Raw genomic sequence first — 7,477 nt, forward strand, 5'->3', positions numbered from 1 at the left:
CCAGAGGCAGAACCTTTAGGATTGAGCCACGTTTCATTTATGATTTTTCTGGTTGCAGGACAAAGCAGTAATAGTGACACAATAGGAAAAGCATCCCTCAGTGCTCTCAGGAGTGTGCAACAGCCACAGAGACTCCAGTGCAAATAAACTCTCTGATGATACTGATTTGGTTTCTGCTGAGTAGGACCTTAGGAGTGAGATAACCAGCACAGCTTCAAACAGAGAGCTTGGATCTACATTGTCCCACTCCAGTCATTTTCATTTCACTTGTAAAGCAGTTCTGCCTGGGACACAGGGACAGAAAGCTGTAATAAATTGTGCAGAGAGTTTGGTGATCTGTGCTCCCAGTATTTGAACCTCCAAAAAAAATTATCTTAGAGCTCTAAGGACAGACTGTTTGTAAAAGTACAACACTGCCTTTCTCTCTTTTCCATGGCACAGAATTCTTCTGCCAGGATTGGCTTCTCTTCCTCCTTTGACAAATCAACACAATTTTGGCAGTGAGTGCCAGTGCTGTGCTACCAATAATTCACCAGAATTGAGAAACTTTGGTGCTTTCATTCTGCACAACTAAATGATCTCCCACATGCCTAAATTTGTTCCATTTCTGGTTTAGGTACTGGAGGCTCAATCCTACCCCAGCACTGGGCTCTGTTTCCAGGCTTTTCAGGGGATGAGCCATCCCAAGGATTTGGAGGTAAGATAGTGGGTGTACAGGAGGGTTCAACTGAGGACACACTGCTGTGCATCTTGGAAAGGAATTAGAGACTTGCATGAACACTGTAAATTAGAAAACAAAAGCACTTGTTCATAATTTATTGAATTTTTAAGGCTTATGTAAAATTTTGTGATTTCTGATATGTCAGCTCTAAAAGCATCTTCTGCAGGGTTCTGCATCAACACACATGACAAATTGTCCCTATTTGAGCTGTTTGCAAAGTTATTATAAAACAGGAGGTGAGATATACAGGCTGGACTGTGGAGAGAGCTTCTCCCAGGATTCATTTTGGGGGTGAACTGCATGTACAGCAGGGAGGAGTTGCATAAAGCTGAAATGACGTTGCTCACATTAGCTTCAGTGCTTAGATTCAAATATGTATTAACCTGGGAAATAATATAAATGCCATTTGAAAGCCTATTCTTATAGCATTTCTGACCCACTTCAGACTCCTTTTGGTAATCTGGGAAGGGACCTTTGTTCCCATGGCAGCCCATAATTTCCTGAGTGAAACAGTTCAGCTGAGCTCTGAATGACAGAGTCAGGCATTTGGATGCTTATCTTGCTTCCAAGTGTTCCGAGGTTCCTCATTTCTCACTTATTGCACAATGCCCCAATCTCACTCTGAAGGTGAGAACTGGATCAGAAAGAAAATATAATTGCTTTTTTTTTATTAGCTTATGATACAGTCCCGCCCTTCTGTGTTGCCAGCTTACCGAGTTCTTCACAAATGATGATATACATAGAGGGAATGATATAATTATCAGCCTATAATTACAGGTATATAGATATATACATCCCCCTGGAGGAGAGCTGGGCTTGGCACATACCTGCTTGTAACACTGAGTCTTTAGGGAATTCATGCCCATTTTAAGTAGAAGATTATTTATTTATCAAATGCTTGAGACATTTTATGAAAAATGAACCGAAAAGAATCCTTTGATTCTTTTTAATAAAGTTCATAAAGTAAGTAACTGAACAGATCCAGGCATGCAGGAGCAAACTGTCTTGTGCAGAGTGAAAGCAGAGACGTTTCCCAATCGTGGTAAATTATTGGGAGCACAGCATTGGCAGTCAATGAAGAGTTTGCAGCAGCAAAGCTGATTTGTTGAGGGAAGGGAAGATGCCAGTCTTGGCACAGGGATCAGAAGCTAACACTAAAAAGCCAAGTCAGTGCTGTAGCCCCACAGACACCTTCTTTTTTTTCCTTTTTTTTTTTTTGAAAGCTTTACACAGAATTAGTTTATCTTATGATGCTGCTTTAATGCTGTAACCATAGATAAACCCTATTGCCTTCCCACTCTGTTTCAATGCCTCATTTTGTCATTGGGGCAGATAGTGATTCTCAGCTGATATAAATCAGCAAAGCTCCACTGATTTTTAACAAAGCTGTGCCAGCTTCTGCTAGCTGAGGGTCTGCCTGGATATTTCTCTAGCTGTAAAGCAAAGAATCCAGCAGGCAAAGCTGATGTAACTTGGATTTTTTTTGGCTTGTTTTTCTTTGTTCTATCTTGCAAATGCTGCTCTCATTCATAACTGCTTGGATGCTTTCAAGTCTGTGTGCAAGAGTTATGGGGCCTAATCTGGCTCCTACAATGGTGCAAATCTAGGGTAGCTCTAGTTAAATCAAAAGCATTACTCAGAGGTATTGCACTGCTGTAAAAGCACTGTGCTTGTGCAGAGCAACTGATCTGTAAATCTCATAATGTGCCCAGGATCTTTCCAAGAGTTTATTTGCAAACAAACAAACAAAAAGAATCATCGTGGCTAAACAGACTGATTCCAGCCCGTGCAAAATGGACTGAGCCTCTGCCAGGAATAAACTGTAGACACTTGCTAATTACAATTTGTGGCCAGATTACAAAGTTCAGTAAAGGAGAAAACTGCCCCATTCAGATGCTCTCTCCCAGTTTGATGACATCACTCACATCATTATGTTGTGATATGCCAGATGGGAAAATTTGAGGTGGGGATGAAGTGAAAATCCCGGTTACACCTTTTCTCCAGGCTATCTGCCTCTCCATCATTTTACAACATCACAGAAAATCTCAGACAGTTTGACTCTGCCATCCCCAGCTGGTTTGGACCAACCAGATAAATGCTGAACCATTAAGAATCAATACATGTTTCCACCATTGTGACAGGTTATGCTGCACGTAGCTAACCTTACTTTAATTAGTTTATTTAAGCTCACTAGTACATTTAAATAAAGAGGGAAGGTAATAGTATAAACTCTGTAATTTCTGTTGCCTGGGAAAAAAAAAATAAAAACAGCCCTGCATCAAATGCTTATTGAAACTGAAACATATGTATTAACATATGGCAGAATTTCACTTACTGTATGTTTTAGTCCAGAGCTGATGAGGAAGGCATCTGTGCTGAGAGCATCTGAATGGAGGCTCAGATAATGAGCTGAGCTCAAAAAATACACTCTGAAAGGCTGGGATGTGTCAAAGTGCCCTGCAGTTGATTTGTGTCAGAGCTGAAAGAATACACTTGAGTCTCACACAGGTGCATGGCTGGGCTTTCCTTTCTGCACCAGGGCCCTTTGGAGTTTTCCTCTGCTGCCCTGGGCTCCTGCTTTGGATGTCCTGGACAATTGTAAACTCCACACCAATGGTCTCACACCAGAAATACTGACACCACTTCTACTTAGAGCTTAGCAAGTGCTGTTACAGCATTGCTGTTCAACAAAGAGCAGGTGAATTAGGGAGCCAAAACATCAAGCTCAGATCTGGGTTTGAAGCTGTCTTCAGGGCAGCAGCTCTTTGGAGTTTGGTTTTGCACTCCCTGCAGATGGGTACAGCTGTGAGCACAGCCTCTGTCCTCAAACCAGACACTGAGAAGTGAGAGAGAACTTCCCCTGCTGATCCTCACCCTGGCCATGCAGGCTTTGGAGTTTCACACCCAGCCAGGGATTTTGGTTCTGAGATGAACCCCTGAGCACTGGGACTGAACCATTTCTCCTGCTCACAGTGATATAGGGCTCCAGCAAACTCTGCAAAGACTCTCAGAGCCTTTTGCTGCCAGCTCCTGATATTATTGCTGGGCACTACAAAGCCACATTGTTCTACACCTATTTACTGGAAGTAAGATATGAGGATACCAGGTGTAAGTGCTTTAGTGCCTTAAGGATAGAAGTGTTTGTGATTTGACCACAGTAGGACACCTGCATCTCTCAACCACAGCTTACCTGGCTCCTGCAAGATGCTTTCAAAGCACCCAGTTGCTACTCAGTGACCCAGAAAAAAGTTTACCACCTACTCACAAACCCTTGTTTTGAAGTACTGTGCCTCTTATTTAATGCAAGGAATCTTAAGGTTCTTCAGAGTGTGGGTTGTGTATTAAAATGTGTGAACCACTTGTGTACCATTGTGCAAATCACATCTTTTGATATGAAACTGTACTCCAGGGATAATTCTTTAAAAAAAAAATTACTCTTGAGAGCAAGGAAAAGTATTTAATAGTTGTACATTGCTTTTCAGGGAAGCATGAAAGCTTCCAGGCATGGAGCTTAGGGACATGGTTTAATGGTGGGCTTGGCACTTTGGGTTTACACCTGGATTCAAAGTCCTTTTCCAACTTAAATGATTCTGTTATTCTGTTAAATAAAGAAAATAAGTTGACATGACTCAAACTGTCTGTTTCTCTGAAACACCAAAACAAGGTGATGCAGAGAAGTCATCTCTCTGTACACATCAAGTTCCATTTTCTGACAAGCTTTGAATCTGTTGCATTTCCATTTTTACCTGTACTGAGGGAAATTCTGGAGGTCCTGTCATGATGAGATTTCAGTTTGTGGCCCTGGAACATGATTTATTATTTATTTATTGAGCTCCACCCAGGTACAAACTTCTCCTTCAGAGGAAGGACAAGTTGTCTAATTTGGGGTAAAGCTACACGAGGGATGTCTTGTTCCTGCAGGTGCAAATGCCCTGGCAGAAAGTGTAAATGTGCTGCTCTCTCTTCAATTGTTGAAGATGGCATTAATTCTCTCCCTCTTCCTCCTCCTCCTCCTCCTCCTCTGCTCGATCTCTGCGTTGGAGGTCACACGACACAGACAGGAGAACCTGCTCACTTCTCCCCTGCTTTGAGACAAAATCAAGGCAGGTAATTTCAGCTCTTTGAAGGCAGGTTTGTGCTAAAGACCTGGATTTTATGCTGAAGTGGCTGACACTAATATAATTTGGGGGATAAGGGGTAGCCTTTGGCAGCAGACACTGAGTTGTATCATCCCCAGCCAACGCAGGAAGATTTTCCAGAGCTTGTCTCTTAACACTTTGAATAAGCCCCCGACTTAAATCCACCTTGATTAAGAGCAAACTAGATTATGTATGCACAGGAGCACACAAAATAATATTGAAATGTCTGCTCAGGTATGTAAATAGTGCTGTGAACAGAGCCTTGCAGTTGTGCTCTCAGCGAGGCAGAACCGTTTGGCACAGGCCTGGACAGCGAGCTTGGTCCCAGCCCACTGCTTCAGTCACAAGACTATTCCCCAGTATGGATTTGTCCATCCCCTATGTCTTTTCCATCATCTCTAAACTTGAGTGACTCCTATGACTAATGTGATTGTAAGTCATAAAACATTAAGTTATGACACAATCAAATCAAAGCCAAGAAATTCATAGTTAGGGTGTAGGCTACATTCTTAACTCAAAACCAGAAAAGCAGCATTACAGGGTAAACAAAAGGCTGAAGTGTCAGCCCTCATTTTTCATTTTTGGGCTCTTATCAGTTTGTATCAATTTAAGCCTTTTTTAAATATGTAATTTCTTTGACTTATTTTTTTCCCTCTAGGAACTGAAAATTATTCTGCTTTGAGGTCTGGAACCTGCCATACAATAAACACTACTTAATTGGGACATGCTTAATAGGGATGGCCACTTTAATGGGACATCTCCTAGGGAACCTATTTATGTTAATGAGACTGAATGACAATGACTGTTTCTTAAGTGGGGCAACAAAAAGGAAAAAACTCCACTTCACAGGGATGCACTCAGCTGTTACTAGTTTGTTAAGTGTTTAACCAGGTGTTAAATAGGTCTAAAATTCTGAGCTTCCATCTTTTAATTCAAAACTGGAAAATTAGAACATTTGCATCATGATGAAATGTAGTGTTATGATCTGTAAGGTGGCATTTAGTGTGAGGTAAGGGCCAGACTTCTAGAACAGAAGTTCTCATCTCCAAAGAGAGCTCCTCTCTCCAAGCATGGAGCTACCTGCGGATTGGATTTGCTCAGAGTCATGGCAAAGGGCGGAGTGAACCCCATTTGTTCTATTTATGAATCCTGTATTTTATCCTCTCACCCCAAAATCTTTCCATGCTGTAATTTGAATAGAAACATGGGAGAAAAAAAAATAAATAGGAAAGCTTCTTAATTCTCAGTGACCCTTAGGTCCCTAAGATGATCTCTGAACACTTCCAGGAACCTCCAGAAGCCTGTAAACCACCTTGAAGGTTATTCTCTCCCTGTAGCTTTTTTGTGCTCTGCTGTTTCCTCTGTAAATATGTATCCACGTTTCAGGGGGGGAACAAGAGACCATGTCAAGAAGTTGTCTGAAAAACAAAAATCCCATCTTAGGCGACAGCTATATGAATTTGGGGACTCTCCCAGGCAAACCAAGACATCTGATTATGCCATTGTATCCTGTTTGGCAAAGGAGAGAGTGAAGGGAAGTGATAGACATGAGGGGCAGATGGAGTTTGCCTAATGTGTCTGTTCTTTTCTTCGCTGCCTTTTCAATTTAAGAATGTAGCAAAATAGCAGCTGCTCATAATTTCATGAATCAAGAAGTATGTAAATTTCAGCTACAAAATTTGTTGCATAGTTAGACACACACACACACAAAGAAGGGGGAAAAAAAGGAAAAAGATCTTGCTTGCATCTACAACTTTCTTAATCTGGCATGCAAATTTAGCTTTCAGGCCTGGTTTATCTCTCATTTAGGAGTGAACCCGAGCGGCTCCATCGATTTCGCTGCTGTCATGCAGGGTAATGCCCTGGGATCATGGCAAGCCTGGCATGAAAAGCTCCTTCATGCCCCTGAGCTACCACGGGGGGTTTTGTGCCCTACCTGGGCTGCAGGTGGAGGGAAGGAGGGAAGGGTTTGTTGGGGATGTTTCCCCAAGCAGGGGCTCTGAACAGATACCTGAGGATGCTGACAAGCGCCACAGACCGAGATGGAAATCACTCTCCTCGTGTTTCAGTCCCTAACAGCCCCCAAATTAAAAGATGGAAAAAGTGACTGGAAATGTATCATCCACATGTAGGAAGCAGTGCTCAGGAGGGGCTGGGCTCGGGGCCTCCACACACCATACAGCTGGTTCTAGTTTTCAGACAAGATTTACTAAACACATGTAAACCGTGCGTATCTGTTTGAATACTTTTTGTGCAAATAACTTCCTCTGTGGTCAAGCTGTTCCTCTCAGATCCAGGCTACAGATTTGTGCTTTGTACTCACCACTTTTTTACCCTTGGATTTCCACCAGTATCAGTTCACACTCAGAGTATGAAACTGTGAAGGAGGGAGCCGAGCTTGGCAGCAAGAGTCAGGAGAATTTACAGTGCAAAACGCTGAGCAAAACTCATGGTAAAGGGCAGGAATCATCCCTGGCTTTGCTCCATCCGAGCCAGTGGGGCAGACCCGGAGCAGCTGTAAACAGCCACGAGACTGCACGTTCCACAGGAGCTGCAAGCATTTATATCACTTGGCCCAACAGCCTCTTGCAGAGATGCAACATTTCACCAGCTCTGG

This window comes from Geospiza fortis, unplaced genomic scaffold, assembly GCF_000277835.1.
Source record: "Geospiza fortis unplaced genomic scaffold, GeoFor_1.0 scaffold425, whole genome shotgun sequence".
NCBI lineage: Eukaryota > Metazoa > Chordata > Aves > Passeriformes > Thraupidae > Geospiza > Geospiza fortis.